The following is a 27,756-nucleotide window of genomic DNA, read 5'->3' on the forward strand; positions in this document are numbered from 1 at the left end:
CCTGGAAACACTGATCCTAAATCACCCTTAGTGGGTTGGAAGTGCTCTGTAGCTAACACTGAAGCCCAGGTGCAATCTTCTCAGCTGTTGGCTAAGAACAAGAGCATTGTCTGTTCTTACTGCTTTAATACCTGATACATTTTCACCTTGAAGATTTTACATCAAATGGATATGAAGGGCTGAGGAAGACATAACAGCACCAATCTGTACTGCAATATTTCTAGGTACCATGGTCACATTGTGACTACATGTCAGGATGAGATATCTGCGCATAAAAGCACCATGTATGTTCTGATATTTTTTGTAGGTGAAATCTCGATTCATAGTGCTTCCACAGATCTTTCTGTGTGGGCAATCAGTGGCCACACTACCACCACCACCCAGCACTCAGTGGGGTGGTGTTATAACAGCTGTAGCAGACTAAATTGTGCTCTGGAATGAACTGGCCCTGAATAAACCTGCAGTCAGGTGAGGACAGCAATTTTTGTGTTTCTCCCCTGTCATAACAAGTTCTCTTTTAAAAAGTGAAAGATTTCCTATAACCTGTTCAATGAATCCTTGCTAGGTAGCAAAAGTCCATTCATGTTGAAGCTGAACAGACATCACCAACACGAGTGAATGACTTCTCTAAGTGGCACATGACTGAATTTACAACCAGCTGAATCAGAAGGTCCAGTAAAACTAAGGCACAGCACAGCGTAATGGCTACCTGGCAGTAAATTTCTATTTAAGCTATTTCATGGCCATTTGTCTTTATCTGATTAAGCCACCTGATTTATAAAACATGTTGGAGCACAATTTATGTACAGAAGTATAATCTACCTAGTGGTTTGGGCTCCATAACCACAGGGATAAAGATGTTCAAACCATAAAGGTGCTCTTGATGCCAGATATCCATTTATAAAGCCCACTGAAAGATGTCTCATCATTACCATCTCCGGTATGGATGAACTGTCAACTACACTACCACAACCTCTTTCCAAACCTTTTAAAATGAAGACAAGTCTCAGTCACGTGCAAAACGCAAAGGTATTTCACAAGTCAGGAGAGATTTCCTCATCAGTGTAGCAATATCATTCACCTTCAGTGAAAAAGACAACAAGGATATAACTTCTGTAAACCTTCACAGAGAGGACAGATTTTCCAGAGGGTGTGAGAAATGCTACAGACCCACCAGTGTCATCTATATCTAGAGGTGGATACTGGAACAGTTACTGAATGTGACAGCTTTAGCTCAGGAGCTACAAACCAGTGCAAAAATGTACAATTTGACCATGTCTCTTCATGTAATAAAAAATATATCGTTTCTGACAATACCTCTAGAAAAATACCATTTTTAAAGATCTCTGTCTTAAAAGGGTACTGAAAACTTCAAAAACTAGAGGAAAGACAATACCTTGTTTTCTTTGTAAAACTGCAACTGAGTGAAAAGTGCACTGTCAACTACCAAGGTTCAAATTCTTATTCACATGGTGAAGGGCAGTAAAGTTGAAAGCAATGCAAGGTCTCTTGGACACCTCATTCACTGCCTGGATTTAAAGGATTGCTTCCAGAGCAATAGAAAGAGTAAACTTGTTTATGCTTCCCTGATTTTCAGAATCCTTACATATGACACTTTAAACATAACAGCCAATTAAATCCAACAGCAACTGGATTTTGCAGCACAGGTACCTCTGCACAAGGAATCAAACAGATCATCTGCCAATTCCTCATGTCAGTAAAAAGACATCTGATAGATGGCCTCAAGATTAATTACTGAGACCACTTTAAATTCGGAGCATTCAGTTTGCTCTTTTCTCCCTGAAACACTGCTTTCTATCTTACAGAGAAAAAACATAGTTTAAAACTAGTCCTTTTTTCATCTTTGTTGTTAATTTTACATCTAATTGTATCACGACTACTCTGTACTTCAGTCCACAGTCCACCAAAAATTATACCATGAACATTCTACAAATAAATAAAATAAGCTGAGATTTGCCAAAAGTTTTGTTTGATGGGCACTGTTCTATCACCTCCATGTACCATAAATAAGTGAAATTTAAAAAAGAAAGAGATTAAAGGAAAAGAGGTGTGAACTTCAACAGTTTTTACAGCTTGTGAAACAGTACTTTTGATCTATAGTTTTACACACTAGCAAAGCTTTCAGAATAAATATTATATACAAGGAATGGTTGCCATCAGTTGAAAGGATAAGCTTTCTTTCACACTTCGTATAGGAAGTGTAAAATTACTTGCTAGATAGCAACTAGTCCTTAGGAAATCTGCCCCTTATTTCATCAATTTATTTTTTGCAGCACCCCTCTATGTCTTTGTTGACTGTCTTCCATTTCTAACACCATAAAAGTTTTGCCCTGAGCATGTTCAGGTACGTTTGTGCAAGAAAAAAAATGAGAACTAAGAAACACAGAATACATTGTTTAGGAGCATATATGATATTACTGTACTTAGTGTCTACTCACCAGTTACAAAACTAGTAAGCAAAATACATTTCACACTACACTTTATTTGTTGATTTCATGAATGCCTGGTTTGTGAGCAGTAAGGTTATTACATGAAGCTATTATGCTACTTCCCCATCTGACACTCTGACTTTTTATGTCTCTCTCAAGAAAAATATTTAAATGAGAATAACATTTGGAGGAGAAAAGTATCTAAACCAAAAGTTTGCTGAGCACCTTGGACTAAATAACGTTTGGCTATCTCACTCTGAGTCTTGCAGAAAACTGTGTTTGTTTCAAGTACAGGTTTATTATCTTTGACGTTCTGTGAACTACATGGGATCTTTCTTCTTTTAATTTAAAAATATTGTATACAAAAGAAAAAAAAGAAGAAAAATCTTTTATAAACATGGTGGGATGCAGCTAGGTTCAGATTAAACTCAGAAGATTTAGTTTTTATTATAAAAATGAAGAAGATTTATTTTTCTGTGTTTGATCAGCGGTAGTCTAAATCTCTCATTAACTTTTAATGAAACTTCAGTCTCACTGAGTTGTGATATCCCCTTCAATATAACTATTATTTATTTAAGACTCATATCCTGAGTGAGGCTGGATTTGTCCTGTATAATACACAAGCACAGAATTAGATGCATCCATGTTTTAAAATGATAAATATAACCCTGTATTTAAGACGTGTATTCTGTTAATTTTCACACATTATTTTTCAGAGAATAGTGCAATGTTCATCAGTTGCATTTTCTTATTTCTAGGTGTTCAAAACCAAAAGTAGACAACATGTGGGGCTTGGTCTGGAACATAACACTGATATGTCATATCAAATTAAAAACAAAATAGTGAGCCAAATTAATGATAAGTTATTTTCAGTCACAACTTTGCCAAATAGGTCTGAATCAAAATCAAGCAAATCAAGATTATAAAAAGGAATCAAAGTTATTTTGAGTAGTCAATGAATCCTGGCATCATTATGTAGAGGCTTTAATTTAATTTAAACTTTTTTAATAGATTTCCTGTTAAGCAAAGTCCTTGATGTTTCTTAAATGCCAGTGAACTAGACAGTGAGTTCCTATAAATCCAAATATTTTGTGTCAACAGAAACATTACAGTCTAGAATCTCAGGGTTCTTGAGACTTCAGAAAATAAATACAAATTTAGGTCACACAAATACAGGAAGAAGATCTTTCAAACATTTGAATGCAATGTAGAGTACATTCGGTCTGGAAATCTTCAGATGTTTTAAGATGTTTCTTGAATGCAGAATTATTTGATTTCACTGTCTGTCCCGAATGGAAGAGTGAAAATGTATTTTGCTTGCTTGATTTTTGTGGAAAATGACAGGCAGTAGCATTTGAAGTACGATAAATGAAAATTTTCTTTTAAACTTTCAACTCACATTTTGAATTACAAAGAAAAGTGAAGATGAATTTGCGGACATTAAGACCAATCTATTCTGAGAACCATTTATAGTGTAAGTACAAGTCTAATTAGATAATGATTTCATTTCAGCAAGATCCCATAATAAGAATCAATAGTCAGACCACTGATCCTGCACTAATTTGCCCTTACACTGTCACTAAATTTTGTCAGTCACACATTTTTTTGCCATCCTGAATTAACCATAGCTATAATAAATAAGGAAATAGAAGCTTTTATTTCCCCCTACAGAAAGCTACAGTGACTGCTTTCTGAATGTGATTTGTGCAACAGAATTCACATGTACAACATATTGCCTTAAATTGTAAAACATGTAACAAGTGTAACTATTCTTGCTCAAAAAAGATCTTCCACAACATAATGAAAACTGTCATGTGTTTAACTTAGCCAAGCTATTGTTGAAAAGCAATCTCCTTCCTTTACTTTTTGACTTGCATATTTCTTGGAAGTAAAAACTGCATTTTGATCTTAGAAATCCAAAAATATGTCAGCAAAATCAACATATAAAGATACAAATGAAAAAAAATATGACTGGCATGCTATGAAATTATTTGTAAGTTTTTGAGCCTGTTGTTATAGCATATCTTTGTGTGTGTGCATGTTTATGAAGAATCTTCTGATTTTGCGTCTTAGTGATTGACACCTGCAATACATTTTCACTCTGCTTGGATTTTATTTGCTTGCCAAGACTTTGTGCTCCTGGAAATAGGAAAGGCTCCTGGCTCCTTACATCTCGCTATACAGATTTACTAAAATATAAATTGCTTCAGAAAATTCTGAGGATATTCTTTTACAGCTTTAAAACCATTTGAATGCAATGAAAACATAAAGTAGCTCTCTGTCCAGACTGATAGATTGGAATTTATGACGAAACAGAATTTTCACTTCAGGGTCTGTTAAGAAGTGAGGAGACACAGTGAATCTTTTCTGTTCGTGAAATATGAAATGTGCTCTTTCAATTCTGTCTAAAGATTTCACCTTATGTAATTTCTTTTCTGTTGATACATCATTAATTTGCACAGAAAACTCATTATCCTACCTCTCTGAAAAAGTCAATACAATAACTGTATCTTTTTATTAAGAGAATCCATTGCAGAATCAGATTTTTTTACTTTCATAGAGGCTTAGAAACACCCTGTTCTTTGGAGATGAGCATACTCTTACCATGGAGGTAAGAAGAGCCCAGTACATCCCCATGGCGACCCCCTTCTACATACTATAACCCACTTTGATCCTGGTGCCAGACGTGGCCAGGCTGTTCTCAGCAAGATACTGTATTGTTTTCCACCTTTGACTAGGAAATAGGATCGCCAGCTGTTTTTCTGAAAGGTCCCTTACTTTTCAGAGTCAGCATCAGTTCCTGAATTTCAGCTAGTGTTCAGTAGACTGTAAAGATTACACCAGCAGAGCAGAGAGAAAGGAAGCTTGGTATCACTTTTTGTTTTATGTCCCTGTATCTATGGCATGTGAAACACAGAAGGGCAAAACGTGTTGATGTAATTTTTAACATAATATCTGCAGTGAGGAAGTCAGTTGCAAGGAGTGAAAGGAAATTTAGTACCTTGTATATTTGGGCTTCCTCCATGGGATTTTTTTCAACAGTTTTAGCTTATAATATAATTTGCTAAAATTTCAGGCAAATTAGAAGTGTATAGACATCAGAATAAATAAATAAAGGAATGGAACTTATGAAGAGACTAAAGAGCTTGGTGATACTGATAAAACACCAATCTGTTTAATTTTGTGGAGTTTTCTAATATACATTATTCCAGTATACATTATTAATTTCATTTTCTCAATTAAAACTTCCAGAAGTAAGCAAATCTCTGCTGGCCATGATCTACTGAATACTCCAGATGATAGAGTCCTAAGGGAATATGAACAAATTTTGAAAGGCTATGTCTCATTTAACATAATTTAAATTTTTAATAGTATCTTCAAGTTAGTAGTACTGTATTCCTTGTTAACCATTTGTTTTCTGTATTGAAAGACAGACACAGAAGAATTGAAAGGAATTGTTCAACAAAAATCTGGTGCAAAGTCAACAACATCCCTCTTTCAAAATGCGGCTTTTGAAAAGTCACTGGCACACAGATGACCTGCAATTATTTCCTACTAAATCTTTATGTATATGGTTTAACTCCTGTGTTCATAGGTCCGAAGAAAAATGTATCCTGCTATTTAACTGCACAATGAATTTTAATAACAGCATCATGGTGAACGTTAAAACTTAATTTACAGTATTAGTTAACAGACATTAAAAACTCGGCTGTTGGGAGAGTCTGAGCTGATATGTTAGCATTACATGTGCTTGGAAGGATTGTTTTCCAGCGCTCTGAGTGTTTAGCTGACGTTAGCTTCATGTATTAGCCCAGAAAGGGCACCTAAATAAATCAAGACCATATAGCAATGAGATGATCTTGATAAGATAGAACTTGCTATTTCATTGTCACGACAGTCAGGGCATCATGTAGCACCAAAGAGAATCAAAATAGTCTTAAGAACAAAGTGTATTTATTGCCAATGCTTAGTAACATATAAGGATGTTAAAACATGTTTCATATCACATTATCCTTTTGTTTCTGGTGTCTTGTATAATATTGTAGGGAAAATAGAGACAGGAGATCTATTTGTAAACAAAATGAGCTAATAGTTAAAGAAAAAAACATTTCATGTTCCATACTGGTAAACTAACCACTTTTTTTTTTCCTGGAAGTTAATGAGACAAAGCTAATATCTGCTTGTCCTTCATCCCATAATACACTTACTACAAAATCAGTATTCAAATTACAGTCACATCTTATTAGACAACAGATGGTCTTATCTAAATTGGTTGGTTAATGCAGGTTCATGATTTCTTATTAATAAAGTCACAAGAATAAATGAAGCCTTCCTAGAATTCTTCATGAAGCCAGGCATGTCTTACTGCTATTCAGTAAGAAAAAACAAACTTATGGAAAGGCCATTTGTGAAAAATCTGTTACTGCAATTTCTGGTGGATCTTCATTACCAAGTTCTCTAAGTGCACTTCTTCTGCTACTGGGAGGTGCAAGAGTCTATTTTCCCATTGTGATGTACATGCTACCTCCATGAAAAGTAAAAAGTACAATAGTTATAGAAAAATCTATGTACCCTACATAACATTCAACTTCAATTTTATGGGAAAGATCTATTCTCCCAAATGAGATTTCATGTCAAATAAGCTTTTCTAAACATATAACTCTTCTATTTTATTTATTTATTTATTTATTTATTTATTTATTTATTTATTTATTATTTAAAGAGAGTTGTAGAAAATTGACCACAAGAATTTTTGAGGTTTCAGATATAGAAATATATATATATTTTTTTGGTACATGCTTTATCATTATTATTTTTTGTTCATATAAGCATTTACTTGGTATAGAGCACCACAAACCCTAAATTAAAATTTGTTCATTATCCAAATTTTGCAGACACAAAACTAAACTACATACTGATGACAATACTGTTTGAGTCTGTCCTTCTTCAGAAAATGCTAAGGACAGGCTTAATTTCCGGTGACTGGAATGCTCTCCTTCCTGCAGTTCCTTTCTGTACATGACCTCAAGTTCAGACTAAATGAAAAAAATGTACTGCGTTCACAAGTCTAAAAGCAGTAGAGCTCCCCTGCAAGCATACTTGTAGTTAAAATGCTTGGAAGCTGTTCACCAAGATGTGTATCTCAGAAGGAAAAGGAGTAGATAAATAAGCTAACTCATGACAATGCAAGATTTTAAAAGCCACAAGCTTGTGTTGGAAAACCTCAGATAAACTCTGCCAAACACTGAAATGCCCCAAGTGCACAGCTGTCTGTATGAGTCACAATAGTCCAATTTGCTCTGTGTTTCTGAACTGAATTTGATAACTGGACTCAAACAAGAAGATTAGCAATATGGCTAGACAGAAATGAAAAGTGAGACTAGTTCTTAATGTAAGTCAATACTTTATTTGAGCTCAGGGAGATTGTGAGATTGAACCTGTTGTATTTAGAGTAGTCCAACCTGATTGAGGTCTCTCTGTGAAAGAGTCATCAGACAGTCTGCTTCAACTGCAATGGCTTGCTGATGGCTTGGATTTGACACAGACAGTTAAAGCTGAGAATGGCAGTGCAACAGAAGTCCTCATTGGGACTGAAAGCTAAAGAAGATGTGACTGAAAGCACATATGCTTCAACACCCAGTAGTATTTCTTGATTAAAAGATAATTAACCTAGAGGAAGTTGAAAAAGCAATTGAGAAATAGTAGCAGAAGAATTAGGTAGAGAAAGTAGATGAATATTTGATCTATGCAACCCTTTTATGGATTTGAAGTTTTAGATTCCTAGGTGACAATATTTTCCAAGCCATTAAACTTACAGCTTTAGTACACACATCAGTGGTCACATCTCATAAGTTTCCCATGTGGAGCAGAAACAGAACAAAAGAGGACACAGGTTTTGGAAGACAACTGTAATGCTACAGGTAGAATTTGCGTGCTACCGGTTTAACATGAAATTTCCGTATATATCAAAAATGAAAAACACCAAAAGGTGAAAAACACTAGAAGCAACAAACAGCTTCTACTATGGAAATCTTGATCCATGTAAGTGTTATAGTAAGACAACACTTAGCCTCAAAAGTTAGGCTGCCACTTTCATTTGGAAATTCATCTAGGCTGTGAAACAGGCCTACAGATAAAAGAGATCTGAAGGTAGGTAACTAAAGCAAATGGACACAGATCCTCAGAATTAGACAAAGAAGACCAATTTTTTTAAAGGCTGGAAAGATACTCATATACATACTAACCTCACCTAGCACCTCAGCATCCTATCACTTTTTTTTTTTTTTTTTGTGTGTGTGTGTACTTATTGTTACTTGTCACTGATATCTTGATTTATTTCCATTACATTTAAAGAGTGAAGGTGTTGCAACAAAAGGTAATGGAATATTGGTGGGAAGGTTCAACCTCTACTGCCATACCACAACATCCACATCTGACACTGTGGGCCAGTACAATAAAATCACATCCAGAAGTCTATGGGTCCTGATGAGACGGATCCTAGAATCCTGAGGGAATTGGCTGATACAGTCACCAACCCATTCTCAACAATATTTGAAAAGTTGTGGCAATCAAGTGAAGTCCCTGGTGACTGGAAAAAAAGCAACATCACACCCACTTTTAGGAGGGTAAAAAGGATGACCCTGGGAACTACCAGCCTGTCAGTTTCAACTCTTTGCCAGAAAAGATCATGGAGCTTCATGGAAGCTATGCTAAGGCACATGGAAGGCAGGGAGGTGATATGGGAGAACCAGCATGGCTTCACCACGGACAAATCCTGTTTAACCAAGTTAGTGGCCTTCTATGATACCATCAATGAACAAGGGAAGAGCCACTGATGTCATCTATCTCAACCTCAGTAAGGCCTTTGACACTGTACCCCACAACATCCTTCTCTCCAAGTTGGAGAGATATGGATCTGAATGAAAGGGTTTGGCACTGCCCTGCTGAAAAAGTACCTGGGGATACTGGTGGATGGCAAGCTGGACATGAGTCAGCAATGTGCCCTTTCAAGCCAGAAAGCCAACTCTATCCTGGGCTGCATGAAAAGAAGCATGGCCAGCAGGCTGAGGGAGGTGATTCTTCCCCTCTACTCTGTGCTAGTTAGGCCTCACCTGGAGTACTGCATCCAGATGAGGAGTCCTCAGTACAGGAGAGACATGGACCTGTTGGAGCGTGTCCAGAAGAGGGCCACAAAAATAATCCAAGGAATGGAACACCTCCCCGCTGAGAACAGGCTGAGAGAGCCAGGGCTACTCAGCCTGGAGAAGAGAAGATGTGAGATAGTGGCCTAGTGGCCTTTCAGTATCTAAAGGGAAGCTACAGGAAAGAAGGGGACATACACTTAGCATGGTCTGTGATGACAGAACAAGGGAAAATGGTTTCAAGCTCAGAGAGGGTAGATTTATGTTGGATATAAAGACACATTTTCTTTTACAATGGGAGTTATGAGGCACTGGAAGAGGTTGCCCAGAGATTTGGTGGATACCCCATCCCTGGGGACTTTCAAGGCAAGGCTGGATAAGGCTCTGGGCAACCTGGTCTAGTTGTGGTGTCCCTCTTCACTGCAGGGGAGTTGACTAGATGGCCTTCAGATGTCCCTTCCAACTCTAAGGATTCTATGACTCTATGATTCTATGAAAATAGGAGGTATTACTTTTGGAACACCTTTGTATTAGACAGTATATATGAAATCTTACGAAGAAGATAAAAAAGAACATATCTTAGTGAAATACACTTATGTCTCAAAGATGAGCAAAAGGATTTGCAAATTTTGAGTTTTACCTAAAGAGTGCCACCAAAAATACTTAGTTCTTCTCATTTAACAGGCCCAATCTCTTTGAATTCTCTGGCATGTTAACTTTTTCCCTGCAATGTTATTTAATTTAAATTTTATTTTCTTTTTACTTGATGCCAATTTTTGAGCTTTTTTCCTTTTTGTTTGTGAATGATGAGTAGAATGTGGGCACTAGGAGTAGCAGATGATAAATTAAAAACTATCCATAATTTATGTGAAAATATTCATCCAGGAATGTGGTCCAAGGTTTACAAAAAGCTATGAACTTTTAACAAAGCTAAATCTTTGAATAATTTCAGAAGCACCATGCATTTAAAAAATTCTGATAACTCATGTAGGACAAACTGCCTAATCAGCTTCTCATCAATCCATATGATAAAACTTCAGAATCTAAATATGAGGTTATCAAAAGGGCTCTTATTAAAAAATAAAGGATTAAATATAAAATGTTATCCAGTAAGTAATCATTATCCATTGAAAAAGGAATTTAATGCTCCATCAAATTTTGAAATAGGACAATTATTTAAAGAGGCAAGAAGATCACAACAATGAGCAATACATCAAAACTCTAGAAAAACAAGCAGACATTCCATAGAAGTATCACATGAAGTCAGAGAAAGAGGACCACTTCAGTCTAAATACTTATCTTCTGCTTTATGCTGTAAGTATACAGTGTCTGGTGGAATAGGCAGATACAACCTCAACAGAGTCAACTGACTTGAAAGCTTTTATGCTTTTAGAGTGCATTGAACTGTAATATAATAGAGGCCACTATAATGCATGGAGACAAAATGTTTTTGAGAGTGATATAACCACTTGTACTGGCAGGAACTGTATGAAAATTTCCTGAAAAAGGAGACAGATAAAGCTATAAAAGAAGTGACTCTATGTATAGAGACTTGTGACCAATGGCAATGTTATGGGAAATAAATGAGAAATGAAAAAATAGTTTGCAGAGAAGTGAATCATAGAAAAGCCTATGGAACTCAGGGATCACTGGGTCCAACCTTTCATGGTAAAAACAAGACCTAGACAAGATTGTCCAGCACCTTGTTTAGCTGAACCTTAAAAGTATAAAGTGCTAGAGATTACAGTATATCCTTGGGGAAATTATTCCAGTAATTGAATTTTCCTCACAGTAAAGAATTCTACACTTATGCTCAATCAGAATCTCCCCAGTGCAACTTGTACCCATTTCCTCTCTTCTTTCCCATGCAGCTCCTCATAAAAAAGAAATGTCCATGTTCTTTGTAGCTACCCCTTACATACCAGAACATAGTGATGAGGTGTCCTCTGAGTTTTCTTTTTTTTAGGCTGAAACACTGCTATACAGCTGTAAGGAGTGAGTAGCATGGCTGCAGTGTGTGCACAATTATACATTTAGCTGTTTTTGTCTAGAATTTTTTTCATCTATCTTTGTCCAAACAAAATAACAATACTATCTTCTCTTGCTCATCCCAGTGCCCAAAGCAAAGAGTATCTCCTGTGAAATGCCCTCTTTGAGTCCAACAGCAGAACAGAAACTTAAGACTGCTCATTTGACAACTCTCTCCTTACTGTGATCAGGTCTTGTATTCACATATATATGGAGGTTTTTGGTGATGGATAGGGATTTGCTCATTATAACTACAGGTAACAGTAGGAAATGGGATAGGGAACAATTAAATATACACAGAACTTGCCTTGAACTATGAGCACTTTTAAAATTATTTTCAAACAGTTCACCCAACTGTATAAAGATGCTTTCCTGAGAATGAAGAAAGTAATTGAAATGACAAAATTACTGCAAATAGCAGCCTTTCATATTTTGAACTGTTGTGCCACAATGTCTCCTACTAACCATCTCTTATCTGTATTTGCCTTATCTCTTCATTTTTCTTACGTTTTAATTAAACCAATTGTCAGCTTTATTAACTTCTAAAACTAGCAAGAAAACTAACAAAAACAAAACAAAACAAAACAAACAAACAAAAAAAAACAAACCCAAAACCAAGTAATTATTTTCTGTTAATTTAGATTTCAACAACTGAAATTCTGTTTCATAACTCAATATTTACTAGAATGAGCTAAGATAATTCACTCAACATATACTGTGATGTAATTAATAGTTTGAGAACAAAATCAGAATGATTGATAAAAACTTTTTATTCCCTGGGATTTTGGTATTTTTGTGTCCTTATGAGTTTGTTGGCTGAAAGGCAGTGGACTTTCAAATAATCACTTTACAAAACTGTCAAGTAGTAATCAAGATAATATTAAAACTTAAAAAGAAAAGCTTTTGCCATAACTTTTTATTCTGATCTTCTGACTTGAAATTCTACAGTATTACAGCCCTTTGTCTAAAAGTGAAGAAATACAATGAAATAAGGGTTACTAGAACAATCAGAACATAATCTTCTTACAGGCAAGCCTGATGTCTTTATCTTGGGCAAGAAAATAAAGGCTGTTTCATTTTCAGTCTCCAGTTTGACTACAGAGTGAAAATGACTATGTTACAGCCCCAGTCTTGCAATGTATTCTCTCCATGCAGAGCTCACTGCAGGATAAAATCTTTCACTGCTGACTCCATTCTTTGGCTAAACAGAGGATTTAATTATCTGTGGTATTAAAATGGTGCTGTTCCTAAGTATGTAACTTTCTAAATACTAATAAGACCTTTGTTAAAATTATATCGTTGGTTTTAGCCCTGAATGGATGGAAGCATGAGGTACATTCCATTCCTAGGAGAGTTACATAGGCCTGCAAAGAAAATATAACTGACATTAAGTAATTCAGAAGGGTTTCTCCTTTCTGTCCAGAAAGCAAACTGATGAGCTCTCTTTCTCAGCAGGAATGTAAGTCTGAATTGCACTGCATGAAATTACACTTGCCTAAGCTTATCGGAGGAAACACCTGAAAATGACTTACAACTCAATTTGTTGGGGAAAAAAATAGCAAAGAATTCTCGGATGATGAAATGAATCTTTCCTTCTTTGAACTTTTACAGTATTTGTAAAATAAAATAAAATAAAATAAAGGTTAAACATTCATTTAAAGTGGAAATCTATTGATAGACAGTTGTTTTCTATTATTGCTAAATTATAACTTACTGAATATATATTTAGGGTATTTTATTGAAAATCTATATTTTTCTGTGAAAACTGCTAGCACTAAAGATAATAAAAACTTGTAATCTCTTTCATATTCTTGAGATTATATACTTTTCAGTACAAATCTCCCCTATCCTTCTCCCTTTCCTTCAGGAGAGGAAATTATTTCCTCAACATGTTGAGAAGGACAAAGCTAAGAATGAAGGGTTAGTTAATGTGTGGAGCAAATTTTCCTTTTTTAAATTATATTTTTTTTCTGTCTATTTATTATATCCTTTAGAAAATTCTGAAATATCTCATTTTTCTGTTTAAAATTTAGCTCTTCACGTTAGAATTTCTGCATAACTGGGCTAGTAAAATAGTGAATTCATACCTTGTTCTTCAAGAAAAAAAACCAAAAACCATGTTTTATATACCCCCACTGTTCATTAAATAATCTAATTTCAACATTTTATGTAGAAAAAGTTTGTACTTTTTTTTTTTTTTTTTTTTTTTTCTGGTCAAAATATTCTCATCTAGTCTGTCCTCTCTTCATCTCCAATCTATGAATTGGTTACAAACGCTATGGCTTGTGAGCTCAGAATATCACACTGGGCTTTGGTGATTTTTTTGCCTGTCTGTAACCATAGACCACAATCAAAACAAAGCCAGGCCTTCATTCTCCTCTCTTGCTATTTACAATGTAAGTTCTACATGAGTTTTCTGCTTCCTTTGGCATACTCACTTATACTGTGAAATACAATAGTTTTCAGGCCCCTTAAGCTTTCTACCATTATTTATATTTCTTCATAACTAAATTTCTTGGTAATGTCCATTTTAGGAGCTCAGAGATACTAAGTTTCTAGAATGTTCTCCATAGGCAAATCCTTCTTTTATTGCTCTACAATATTCTCTGAAAGAAGTGAAGTATATTTTGCTTTTCTTCCTAGTAAGTCTGGGCCTGTTCATAAATCAGATAACTTAAATCAGATAACTTTGCTGTCACAGTAAGGGCAGTGTGTGCATTTTGTCTGTAGACTAATGCATTTTGCTGAACTTTACAATGCAGGAAAAAAGTTTCAAAAGGCTTTGGATATTTCCAAGATAAAGTTTGTCTGAATATGGTCCAGTGGAACATATCACTTTTATAATCAGTCCTTAAGCAAAAAGAGAGTGGTGAATCCAAATACTAAGTTTAGGGTAGTCGCTTTCTTTATCTCCTTCCACCAAGGCTGGTGTCGATGGTGATGTTGTGTTTTGCCACTATGACATCCATACAAAGGCTGAGATACCAGCCCTAGCTGGTTCAGCTGGTGTTCATGAGTGCCTGAATGAACTGCAGCCACCAGGGCATATAGAGGGAAACAACTTGGTGATGTCTTAATAGCATGACATGTATAATAACAGTTTAATATTCCTCACATAAAGAGAATCAGTGTTTTCATGGCAATCTTCATCTCTATATTTTAAAATAATAGAACATATGCTATAATTAATGTAATTTGTTTTAACCACCAAAGTCTTTGTCATGTTTTTTTTCAAAATGACACATCTGAAAGATCTTAAAGTAAAAAAGAGAGGAAAAAATAATGGGCTTGTCTCCTCTGCAGAATCAAATACATACATTTCCATGAAGAATAACTTTTCCAAAGTGCAAAGGTACATATGATAACATTGTAGAGAATTGCTGAAGAAAAAAAGTTGTTCTTTGTAAAATGTATAAACTAAAATGAGCTTAAATAACAATCCTTAAGACTAGGGGAAAAAAGGGATCTTTTTTATTATCAAGTTATACCAAGTATTGTACTGTTTTGGCTTTCTTTTTGTGACACAAAAGCCAAGACCTTTTGTCTATGCATGCAGTGCTTTTGCAGGCTGGTACATTATCTCTTCGAACTATTTGAGTGCTTCCTTGATACAAGCATGACCTTCTGCTCTAAAGCTAGCATCTCCTCAAAGCAAAGCATTCATTGCTTCCTTAAGGATCACTATAATGTGCAAACCAAATCAGGTACAAAAAAGACGTGTGTATTTCCTTGCTCTAAACCAAGCGTGGGCTGTGCACCTGAAAACGTGAGTTGCTATGCTTGTATCACGGGGCTAAAGGAACTTATATATTATTTTTCAACAAAGCAATTGAGACTGAGAAAAGTAATAGCAAGGCAGCTATGCATGGCAAGATCACATTCTTTATGTCTTAACCTTGGCAGAACTGCTAATTAAAACACTGCAAAACAATGGTTAGATGTTAATCCTAATTATCAGTGCAAATAAAAAGTAACCTCTTGTGATGAAGCTTGGTGATATCAATGTTTTGTTCACTTCTTACAAGTGTCAGAAGCTTTTTGACAGCTTTGCAGCATGGGGAATATTACCTGCTGTTTTTATGAAAACAATTTCTCATCTTATTTTTACTATTTTAACTAGAGAAGCAGTGAAACTCACTAATACATACTGAAAGACTGAAGTATGTTCATTCAATAAAAGGGGCTTGTATTTTACCAATTTTCGTCATATTTTATGAAATTAAGAATGGCTTTTAAAAGTTTGTTTCCTTATGTTTGTTAAGGATTCCCTTCTGAAGTGTAAGCAGTGTTTGAAATTTAAAGCAATAGTAAACCCGAGCCTTTTGTGAGCAAATTCTTGCACATGACCATCCTGAAAGGAAGAAAAATGGAATCGTTTCTGATTTATTTACTTCACTTAGAAGTAACTACTTCTGTGGTTATTTTGACTTCAATTTAACTCATATTTCAGACCATTCCAAATCAGAATGCAGTCAGATCAAATTTCTATTGATCAAATAAAATGAATTAGCTACTTACTCTACCTCTGCTGCAAGTCTGCCACAGAAAGGAGTAAAAGAAATGATTTTCTATATTTAATGATGGTTAAATGACAAAAAGGAAGAAGCTGAATAGGCTTCAGTTGGAAACAGTAATGCTAAGAGGGCCACCTGGCAATTACATTTACTATGCTAATGCTATTACAGTAGTGAAATTTTCTATTCTTCCCATAAAGGTCTTGCTAACAGTAATTAAATGTTAAGATGTTCTGTCCTGTAAAGAAAAGAGATATAGTGAAATTATTATCATTAGGATCAGTAGAAGACTTTTTTTAATTAGTATTTGAATAGCAAAAGATTGAATTCTCACTATCTAGGGACAAGAAGATGATCAGATCTCAGTTAAATTACATGCAATCATACTTTATAGAATTATACTTTTCAGAATTGAAAACATTTGTGTAAGCCACTATGTTACTCTGCAGATGACAAGAATCAATAGTGATCCTCAGCTTCCTTCCACAGTGCGTCTTTCTCCAAGGAGCAGTGACCTGTACTGCTAGCTTTGGAATTCTGTGCTTCAATCTCCATTGCTGGCTATCACAGAATCATTAAGGATGGAAAAGACCTCTAAGATCATCTAGTCCAACTATCCACCTACCACCAATATTGCCCACGAAGTATCGAAGTATCAGGCACTCTCCTGAATGGAAGATCACTTGGGATTAAAACTGGAGTAGGTGTCAAGAGCCAACAAAATGCTGCTTTGAGCAGCTGAGAAGGTAACTTGCCAGAGAGTGTGAGTTACTGCAGATGCTGTGTGTTGGTCTGCATGAGATATTGGGCATTGCTGTCCTCAATGTTATAGACTTGGCACTTTTCTTCGAACTGTAACAGTTTATAGTTTTTAGTCCTAGAGGTCCCAGGCTGTTTTGTCAAAATGGCAAATATGACACACATGACATTCATGCAGACAGTTTTCATGTTCCATAAAGAATAGTTTGATAACCTTGTAAAAATGGTTTCTCTTTTGCAGCAGTGAAGTTAGCTCTGCACCAATAGTAAGCACTGGAATTACACAGCATGGCTTCCAATAAAGAATAATTGGATTCAGTCTATAAAACTAATTAAGAATGCCACAGCCTCTTTAGAATCCTGTTTTTAGTACTTGCTCATAGGTTTTCACAAAACGTGCATTGGCAGTGAAATCTATTTGCAGAGATAAACGTATATCACCTAATTTAAACGCATAAAGAAAAGTGAAGTCCACTTATTACTTAAACGAGGTAGAAATTTATCAGTAAATTTGTTTAAATTAATATTTAGCAAGATCTTAAATAAAATCTCATACAACTGGCTTATTTATTGGCATATTGGGAATAATCAACCGCATAGCGTGTCAGTAGATATTGTTACTTTGTATCTTGGCCCCAGTTTTGCAGCATTCCACCACTGTGCAGAAATACCTGACAATTATTTGAAGCAATATTTGAAGCTAAGAAGACAAAATACTAAATAAGTACAGGGAATCTTTCAGTTATCAGTGTTTCAGCTCAAAAGCTCCTAATTTCAAATTCAGATGATTGCAGATAATTTCAACAAAGGATATCTATAATCAGTTTCTAACACAAAAGAAGGGAAATATATATATCCATGGGACAATATCTAAAAATTAACTACGCTTTAATTCTTTATGGATATTTTAATATCCTAATGCTTGAGCATGTTAACTTGGATTTTCTTTCTATTTTATGTGGATGGCAGTAGGAGGCTTTGCCCACCATTAGAAATGTGTCTGTTGTTTGCTTCCATGATCACCCTCAGATTCCAACAAACTAATGGAACTGTTGTACATTGGAGTTGAGAAAAATGGACAAACACAGCAAGCTTTTTTTTTGAATCAATAGCTAAACTTCACTTGGAACTAGTGTGGGTGCCTGCCATCAAAATATGGTTTCTTTATCTCATTTTATAATAGTAATAATAAAGATCCCTTGGAATAGAAATACTGTTGAATGCTAGTGACCTACTTATCCTAAAACTATCCTGTATGTCCAATAAGTCTGTTTACAGAGAAAGCTTAAATAGTATTGCTGCAGTGATAGGAGAAATCTACTTCTTACCACCCTCCTTCTTATCTTACAGTAGTTAAACTTGGACAAAACCCTGTGATTACTCTAGCTACTGGGTGGCTTGTAACCAGAAATGAAAATAAGGTGAAATGCTTGCCAAGTTTTTACAACATATGTTGCTTCCAATCAACATTCCTTTAATAACATCTATATTCAATGTGCTCAGCTGTTTGCCAAGAAGACTCTAATGTCCTCCATCTGCAGTTATGCCAGATATCACACAATGAGTTAGCCACCTCATGTTGATAAGCTGGCACTTTGCTAAATCTTGAATGAGAGAAGGTGTGGTATGTCATATGCTAATGTTTTCAAAGTCAGTTTGCAGAGCAGCTGAACATACTAATTCTCTTATAATGCATTTCAATCAATACTACTTCAAGTTGGTAGAGACTCAATCAGAAAGGATTAAGAAGCATTAGAAATCACTTTTAGGGCACAGATAAGTATTATAAAGCAAATTGTGAAATTTATTTTCTTTTAGAGCTGGAGTTAAAACGTGATCGTTTATAACAATTAATAACTATTAATAATGAAAAGCCCACACAGAGTGATGTGTCTCATAACATTAAATGCCTTCTTTTTCACTCTTACGAAGTACTTTGCAATACTTGTTGCTCCTATGGAAAGCAGAAAGGTTTTAATTACCTTACATACCAGCATTTCCATCACTGTAGAACTTGCTTCTGAAAAAATGTAAAAATAGGAAATGGGATTCTGAATGAGTTCTAGATCGAGCTTTCCAAGAGTTTCTTCAAGAATCCAAAGGAAAATCCCTGGAATATTCATTCACCAGGACTGAATTAGAAAATCTTGCCGTGTGTTGTTCTGTACCTTCCCATGTTTCTTGGGCAATGAGACCCATTCACTCTTCTATTCATAGAAAACAAATATTTTCTAAGGGCAAGGAGCCTGAGAAAGGAAAGAGTACAAATTACAGTGCCAATTTCTGGAAGCCTTAAGGTTTCCATCTATGATTCACCTTTGTTCTATGCAAAATTAGCAGACTATAAAGGTTATGCTGTTTGAGATGCCCAGTCTCTCCCTGTTACTATAATGCTTCTGGCAAGGTGGAAGGTGACTAGGATGATTTTGTGGGAAAATCAGTGACTGCTGCCTCTGCCTCCAAGTTTGTGAGCAGATGTACAAATGTGCAGTTTATATAGAACGCAGTAACTTCGAGGCTATTAAACTTGTTCTAAAATAAATTCCACTGATTCCTCAAGTCACAGATTTGCCAACACAGGGATCTCACTTTCCTAGTACTTTTGGATCCAGTATTTTGACCATGTTCCAGATCGAACTCTATTCATTTAAATTTTTCGCTCAAGACTAAATTTCATCTGTGCTGATTTTAAGTCTCTGTGTCTAGTGTTTCTTATAGGCTGGATCTACAGAGAGCAAATAATGGACAACCATACCAGCTCACCTAGACTGGGATATTCCAAACCAGAGAGAAGGACTTAGGATGGGTAATGCCTGTTGCTAATAATAAAAACAATAGCTGAAGTTTTCTATTCTAAAATTTCATTTTAGTTTTCAATATACAATTGTGTAGGAAAATAATTTACAACATCAGAGAATCTCTGCTTTACCATCACAGCTTGTTTTGTTTTTAAACAATAAAATTTATCCCATCTTTTCTCCTTAAATTACATGGGTTTATGTGATTGCTGACTCACATAAATGCTCTTAATTGATTGTACTGTACACTGATTTGAAAAAAATCAAGAATAACATTTTCTTTGACAAATCTTCAACCATCAATATCATAAACATTTACCTTTACTTGATATCTCCGTTTCTGATCCTAGGAGAGCTTCCAGTTTTTTAAAGAAACCTAGGCATGAGATTGTGAAGGTGGTCTGGATGCCCGGAAGATGAGGTCTTCTGAGCACGTCACCCTGGCCCACACCAAGGGAGGGCTCTGACAGAGCCTCACAGTTCTGCTGCAGACTAAGCCTGGCCACAGCATGGTCTGGACAGAGGGTCCCAAACTACCTATATGCCTAGTTGCACTTGTATCACTCAGAGTAATACAGACAATATCTGAAACCGTCTGAGGATCAATGCTTTCCCAAAGGCACCTTGAAAAGGCCAGTCTCTTTGGGGTGGAAAATATTTTAGTCCTTATAACAGGAGCTATACTGTACCATCACGTTCTATGGGCTAGAGAACAAATAGCCTGTGAACCTGTTTCCTGCTAGATTTGTTATCTACCCTACATCTGTTGACTGTCTTAGAAGATATGCCAAAAAAATAATAGGAAAAGCAAGTGATTTAAACATTTAGTTAAAAACCAAAACCAAACCCAGATTATATTTCTAGGTTTTCAAAAAAGAAAAAGAACTCTCAAGGTAGTTTTAAGTAGACTTTTATCATTTGTGGATGTCTAAAATTTGGAAGAGATTAAAAGAATGTTTGTGGTGATCCTAGGGAAAACCTGTTCAGATTTGACTAATCTATGAACGTGCCAATATTCCATTTTTTCTATCCTCAGCAGAGCTTGCTAAACTATTAGGGATAGAAGCTGTGAACAAGCTGTCGGAATAAAACATCATCAGTCTACTGAGACTTCTGCTACCAAACATACATAAAATATATATAACACATACACTTTTTCCAGCAAGACCTTGGGTGTCTTAAATTCTCTGCTGTACTATAGGAAAGATTAACATGTAAAATTCTTTTATTGCATGTTGAAATCCCAAGAAAATGTAGCAGATGTATTTATTCAGTCACAAATCAAATACTTGTACTCTGAGAAAAACAGCGAGATACGTGGCAATCTTTAGAGACCTCTGAGTCTATCTTAGTTTTCAGGGAAAAGGGAAAACCTAAATCTAGTATGTAGGCAATAAAATGCCCTTGTATTAACATTGGATAAGTAATTTGCTGACATGCCAGTGTGTACTGGTGCTTGTTGGAAGCATGTTTTGGATCACAGATCTTTCCTTCCAAACTAACAAATAATGTTACTTACACATGTCATTATTGGAGACTGATGAAGCCATTACAGAAACATTTCTGAGGACTATGAAAGGCGCTGAATTTTTTTGGTACTCAAGTGAGTTTGAGACAAAAGTATAATCACTCAATTTCGATGGTATCCATTTTGAGCCAGATTCTGTTATCCTGGATTTATACGGTGCATTTGGTTTTAAAGGTATCAGCTGCCAAATAAGAAAATATTCAGACTAAATACAGTATCAGGAGTCTTCCATAACAGCAAATAAAAAATATGATGACTGCTACACGCTTCATATAACCTGAAATACAATTTTTCATTTTAAGAGCTTTTTTTTTTTTTACTTATTGTTATAATTTATTTCTACCATAAGCATTTCAGTAAACATTCATGAAATGACTTTTTAGAAAGCTATAAGAAGAAAAAGGAAAAAAATACCCAACAACTTTCACTCCTAAGTAAAGGTACCCTCAAAAAATTAGTATTTAAAAATAATTCGTGTTTGCTTTTGCCTAGGGAAGTCCTAAAATTTTCCAGTTTACAGGGGAATTGCTATCAATGTTATTACCAGAAAATGATATCTCTGTATGCTGGCATTAGTGTGAACCAATTAGCACAATGGAAGTAAAAAAAACCCGAACGTGGCAATAGCCATCTGGGTAGACAAAATATTATTTTTACCTGTGGGTCTTTGAACATGGCAATAAACATATGGTGGAGAGAGCTGGGCTTGTTCAGTGCATTTCTAATAAAAATCTAGGTGACACAAATGTGCTATGACGGGTGTCATAGAAACTAGTGTAATGACCTTTCACATCTGGAAGTCTCATTTCTAATTAGGAATGAATAAGACATAACAAGGTCAGGTGACACTGACTAACAGAGTATATTACTTGTTTATGGATGAGGCAGTTTTATGAAAAACTTTCAGAGTGTTTTTACCAATTATCCTACCTAATGCAGTATGACACCAGACTGTGTCCCCTTAAAAGAGCTTCCAGACATAAAAGGTTAGAATTTTTTATCCTAAACTATGTAGTATATTCTTTTTCCACTTCTTTCTTATCTTTGTATCAATCTCAAATTAAAAACAAACAAACAAACAAACAAAAAACAACCACACAAAAAAGCAAAAAAAGCCTGCAAATTTATTCCCTGAACTTCATGCCTCTGTTGAAATGTCACTTGCAACACAAACCATTTGCACACTGCTCCAGCCACACACATGTGTTTCACCAGTCACAGCAACAGGAGGCCAGATCCTTACCCCTTACCCTGAGACTAACAGTGCAGTCAGGCCCACAGAAACCATCTATTCTAACTACCATTTTAGTCTGCTTCCTTGGTTGCTGTTACATGCCGTGTACTGTTGCTAAGGTTTCAGGAACGTATCACTTTCTGTTTGTCCTCAGGCGGGAACCAAAGTACTACCGGGGGAGTGCTGCATGAGCTGTTTCCTCTGATGTGATGTCACCTGCAGGTGTCCTGATTTTATGGATCTATTGCACTGAGACGTTCACAGGCAGCTTTTAGACACTTTTTGCTGTGAAGTGTTAATAAAAAAGAAGTGATGAAGGAATGGAAATCTGGTGCTCTGAATAACGCAGCAGTTTGTCTTAAGGGTCACTCAAACAAGGTCATTATTGACTGAAAATGATCAGTCTTGCTCCTCTGAGACACATGCAGAATACAAGAGATTGTATTTCTAACATATTCACGTAGACTTGTTCCCTCACATAGCATGTTTTTAAATTGCTGCTCCTTTCTTTGTAATTTAAGGGAAAGGAAAAATAAATTATTAGATTTTAAGATTAACCACAGGCTGACTTAATACAGAGCTGAAAAGTAAGCTGATGTTTTGATAGTGAAAGAAATAACAGAAGAAGAAATAGGAGTTATAAGAGCAAAATTCACAGCATGTTCCAGATATTGTGCAAAGGTTCATGATGTTTAGAGAAATCGCTTTATGGAGATATATTAGGAATCAACCACTTGATCTTTACTGGATCAAAAACTCATAACTGGTTATAACTAAACTATGCTTTCTCGTGGAGAGCAGAATTTAGCAACTGGCTTTAAAGCAATTTAATTTTACTACTTCCTGGATAAGTCTTTCTTTATGAATAGTGTATTCCGAATGCTTAGATCTTCTATGACTTGGCAGTCCTCTAGACTGTTGTTGGTATGTTCTTGACATAAACAGTGAAGCATAGCATGAGAGTACTTAAGTTAGCAGATAATCAAACTCTGGGACCAGTAGTGGTGTAGTGCTACCATCTCATCTAAATAACCTTCTAAGGATGCTGTATACCTATAGCACTGTCAAGGACATATCTGTAGCTCACTTACACACATTTACACTACAGAAACAGGAAACATTTTTTTTTTCTTGATCTTCAGTTTTCTGAATGGTCTTGTGCACAGAAATACAGATTCACTACAAAAGGCAGGTACTTATAAACTATTCCTGCTTTTGGGGAGGACCACTGAAGGTTTTGAAAAAAAAATATAGACTGCTCTTCTTTTTTTTTTTTTTTTTTTAATTCTGATCTGACCTGTTGCAGTCTACCTGTTTCTATTTAATTTCTTCTACTTTTTTCACTGAGTAATAGTTGAAATTAGTTTTAAAGTTTTACAGGATCAGGGATTATCATTCATCATGAGAACTATAGTGTTCTAGCATATAAAATAGGCTGTTAAAAATAATAGAAAAAATAATAAACAAGTCCAGCATTAACTAGCCTATATCGTGTTTAAATTTGGCATTATTCCAATCTCTCAGTAAGTACATTTTTTTTGTTTGTTTGTTTTTGTTAACACATTTCCATCTATATTTCTTTAAAATGTTCTGATTTGAGATGGAAAGTTACTAATCATACAGTGCTGCTGGCGTGGTTTTCCTGCAAATGAGTCTGTATGTCTCCAGAGATTTTCCTGCACTGACTACATAAATACAGATTAGTAAAGAACATGAAAAAGGCAGGTAAGTTCGCTGCCCCTGGCTTTGGCAAATATGTCCCTTTGGTATGTCTATTAATGAAAATGTTATCTTAGCAGAGCAACCTTGCTTTAGGTATATGGCAAAAGATGGAACTAGTCAAAGTTGGATTTGAGTATCAAGAATTGACCCTGGGCTATGTTGGAGCCCAAAGGTCATGGAGTAGTCAATCAAAGTTCTACTTCAATGTCACCAGTGCTCTGACCTATTTTGCTTTGTTCTGAGCAACCACAGTCACTTCAAGAATTAGCCAACAAGGGGACACTTCTAATTTCACATAGTCAGCACCCTGCAGAGGAGAGGTCATGATCCATTCACTTTACTCCTCTCTTCTTCTAACTTTAACATGTGGGAAAAAGCATCCTGAGCTATCTCAGAACATCATCTCTATTATAAAGATTTCTCTTCTGATACAAATGGAATTCAAGAGAGCACTATATTTGCCTTAACTCTCCAATTTATCTTCTGCCATATCACACCCCTTTGCAATTAAACAATCATAACAATAAGATACAAGATGGAATGGAGTAAAGAAGAAGAAAAAGAAAAAGAAAAAGAAAATGAAAAAGAAAAAGAAAAAGAAAAAGAAAAGAAAAAAAAGAAAAAGAAGAAGAAAAAGAAAAGAAAAAGAAAAAGGAAAAGGAAATAAAAAAGGGAAAAAAGCAAAAAAGGAAAAAAAAAAGCAGTAAAAGGAAAGGGGGAAAAAAACATACAGGGAACAAGAAAGAAAACTGATATATGATGTGTGATGAATTCCTGCAGATCTTTAAAGAATGCTGTTAAAAATATTTATTTTTTCCCAAAGGAAAAACAATGCAGACATTCTGTGTTTCATGAGATCAGAACAATAGGTTCTGCAAGTTGAAGCAATTCACACAAACCTTTCTCTCAACAAGAGGAAAAAAAAAAAAATTTGAAATGTATGATTAAAGTTCTTAGAATGCCATAATCCATTGCTTTGACCACTACATAAGATATATTGGAACATAATGAAATGCATGCTGTGGAGTTTGTGCAAATGTATGAATATATATATTCATAATATAACATACTATAATATACCATTCTGAGCTAGAATGCACCTGTCAGATATAATACCAGACTGTTTTTATACGATTTCCATTATTCAAAGTATCATAAAGCAATATAAAGGGCAAACCATTGTTACATTATCTAACTGTGGGACCCTTTGCAAATGACTAGCTATGGAAAATTATTTGGAAAAATGTCATTTGAAAACACTCTACTATTTTCAATATCTGTAGTCATATAATTTGCATGTAGAGAAGTATTCTGCTCTTTTTCAATGAAGGAAAGGTCTAGGCAGCTAAGCTGTCATCATTTGCAGTGAGAGAAGAAGAGAAGGAGTTCAACTCTAAGTGATGCCAAACTTGGAAGAAAAAGAAGGGGCTCTGTATCAACTTGGGAGAAGATGCCTTTAATGTTACAAACTTTTATTTCCCTTGGAGGAATATAAAACCCTTTGCTCCAAAGTTTTTTTACCTAACACTGTAACAATCTGCAGGCTATGCATGTTTAATTATTTTACTTTGGCTTTTCTTTGGGCATTTTACAGAACTAATGCAGCGGTACTCTCAACTAACTGCAAACTGGTGGCTGGAATGAAGAAAATGCTTCTTTGCAAAAGCTGAGGTTATAGTCTGCACCCCTCATTACAGTTCCAATTAAAATGCTCTTAATGGCTTGCCTGTGATCTCTGTCTGCATGGACAAAGGTGATGAGCAAAAACAGAAGAAGAAAATGTTTGAAAATATCCAATGATAAAATCTGCAAATCCATTTGGAAGGTTAACTGTTCTGGCTGAGAGCAATTGAGGTCTATAGCCCATTGAATTTTGATAGATTGAGCTTCTTGCCACTGAAACACTTTTGGAAATCTTATTCAAGGCCCAGACTTCATTAGCACAAGGCTGTCTCTAGATTCTCCAAAAAACTGGATGGTGAATGACAGCACAAACAGAATAAAACTTCAGTAATGGGCTTTCTTCTTTCAACATTAAAAAGCACTCGGATACAGAGACAACAAGGCTATGCACAGTGCCATCTGGGACTGTGGTAAAGGTCTAAGTTGACTTGAACTCAGAATGTAATTTTAACTCACGTTTACCAGTTTCTTTATTTCTTTGGATTTTTTTTTTTTTAAATGAAAGGTCATTTTACATATTTTAAACAATATATCTGACACGTTTTAAACTACTTTTTCAACTTAACCCTGAAATGGAAAGGAGGTGACTGAATAAGTAAAGAGTTAAAAGACTCATTTTAGATCTGGGCAATTATTTCAGAATACTAATTTTTCTTGATTTAATCCATGTAATTCTTTTTCCTTGTATATATGCTAGTATGATACCCCAAGCAGCTGTCATCATAAAACAGGCACGATCACATTGACATCAGTTTTTCAGAAGATGTTATGTAGACAGTAGTACACTGTAACAACATTTAGAGGTGCCAGACTATTGTAAACAATATTTTTGATGTTACCCAGTGTGTTGTAGAAAGATAAGTACCAGGTATGTTTTAATTCTTAATTAGCATTTTGTATATAAAAGAGTAATTTTACAATGTCATACATGTCAGTTGTGAGGACTAAGTTTCTATTTGTTTACAGAAAGTATGCAACATATTTTTAAAAATTACATGTATTTTCACTCTTGCTGTGGAAGGTCAAATTTTCTACCTGTCCACATTTTCTTTACATTCTCTGCATATGTCATCCAAATGCAGAACACTGACATTATGCTTCAAGTGACACTCTCCAGAGCATATTGTCTCCCTCATTCAGATTTGATAGCATCAATTCCCATTTTCTTTAAACTTTTGCATTCGGTTTTCATTGCTGTAAAATGATTAATCAGTCAACATACTCTGAAAACCAGGCTGTATGTGAAGATTTTTGATTGATTTATATCACTTCAGTTTTTTAATCATGTAATGTTGTGAATTTGCATATTCTCACAATGCATCTCTGGCTCCTAAATCCACACTGATGATGCAGAGAATTCAGCAGCTGCACTACATAACAGAGAGTAACCAAGCCTGGAAGATACTGAGTAGCTCCTGGAGTGATCAAGAGATGGAATCTGAAAAGTTCAAAATTCTCTTCTGAATGACTGTCAATTTATGAATTTTTTTTTTTTTGGCCTCTGTCTGTTATAACTATTTAATGTTCCATGTAAAACAACAAACAAACAAACAAAAACCAAAAACAAACCCACCAAACAACAATAAAACTAGCTGCAAAGATGAGAAGTCAATCATATATGCAGTGAATAAGTGAATATATTAGAAGTCTGTTATATCAAGCAATGGGTACAGAGATTTTGGTGTTTCTGTTTTCAGAATCAGAAACAGCAGGAATTTTTATCTCCAGTCATTCACGGAGGCTGTCTACCCTTCTGGATTCCTTCTTCCATCTTTCTTGTGTCATTCCAACAAAATCTTTGTCAACATCAGTTTTATTCAACAGAGAGGGAAACATTTCATAAAAAAATCTCACTGTGGATTCACAGGAACATTTTGTTGAGTGAGCAAAATAACATC

The 27,756-nt window shown here is 35.3% G+C and overlaps 1 protein-coding gene and 1 pseudogene across 1 annotated transcript in view; one reads left to right on the forward strand and one right to left on the reverse strand.

Moving 5' to 3' along the window:
* Positions 1-27,756, reverse strand: part of GPC6 (glypican 6) — a 732,688-nt gene that overhangs the window by 215,401 nt on the left and 489,531 nt on the right. The window lies entirely within an intron of this gene.
* LOC146545672 (U2 spliceosomal RNA) lies at positions 73-205 on the forward strand (annotated as a pseudogene).

This window comes from Meleagris gallopavo, chromosome 1, assembly GCF_905368555.1.
Source record: "Meleagris gallopavo chromosome 1, MGAL_WU_HG_1.1, whole genome shotgun sequence".
Classification (NCBI taxonomy): Eukaryota; Metazoa; Chordata; class Aves; order Galliformes; family Phasianidae; genus Meleagris; species Meleagris gallopavo.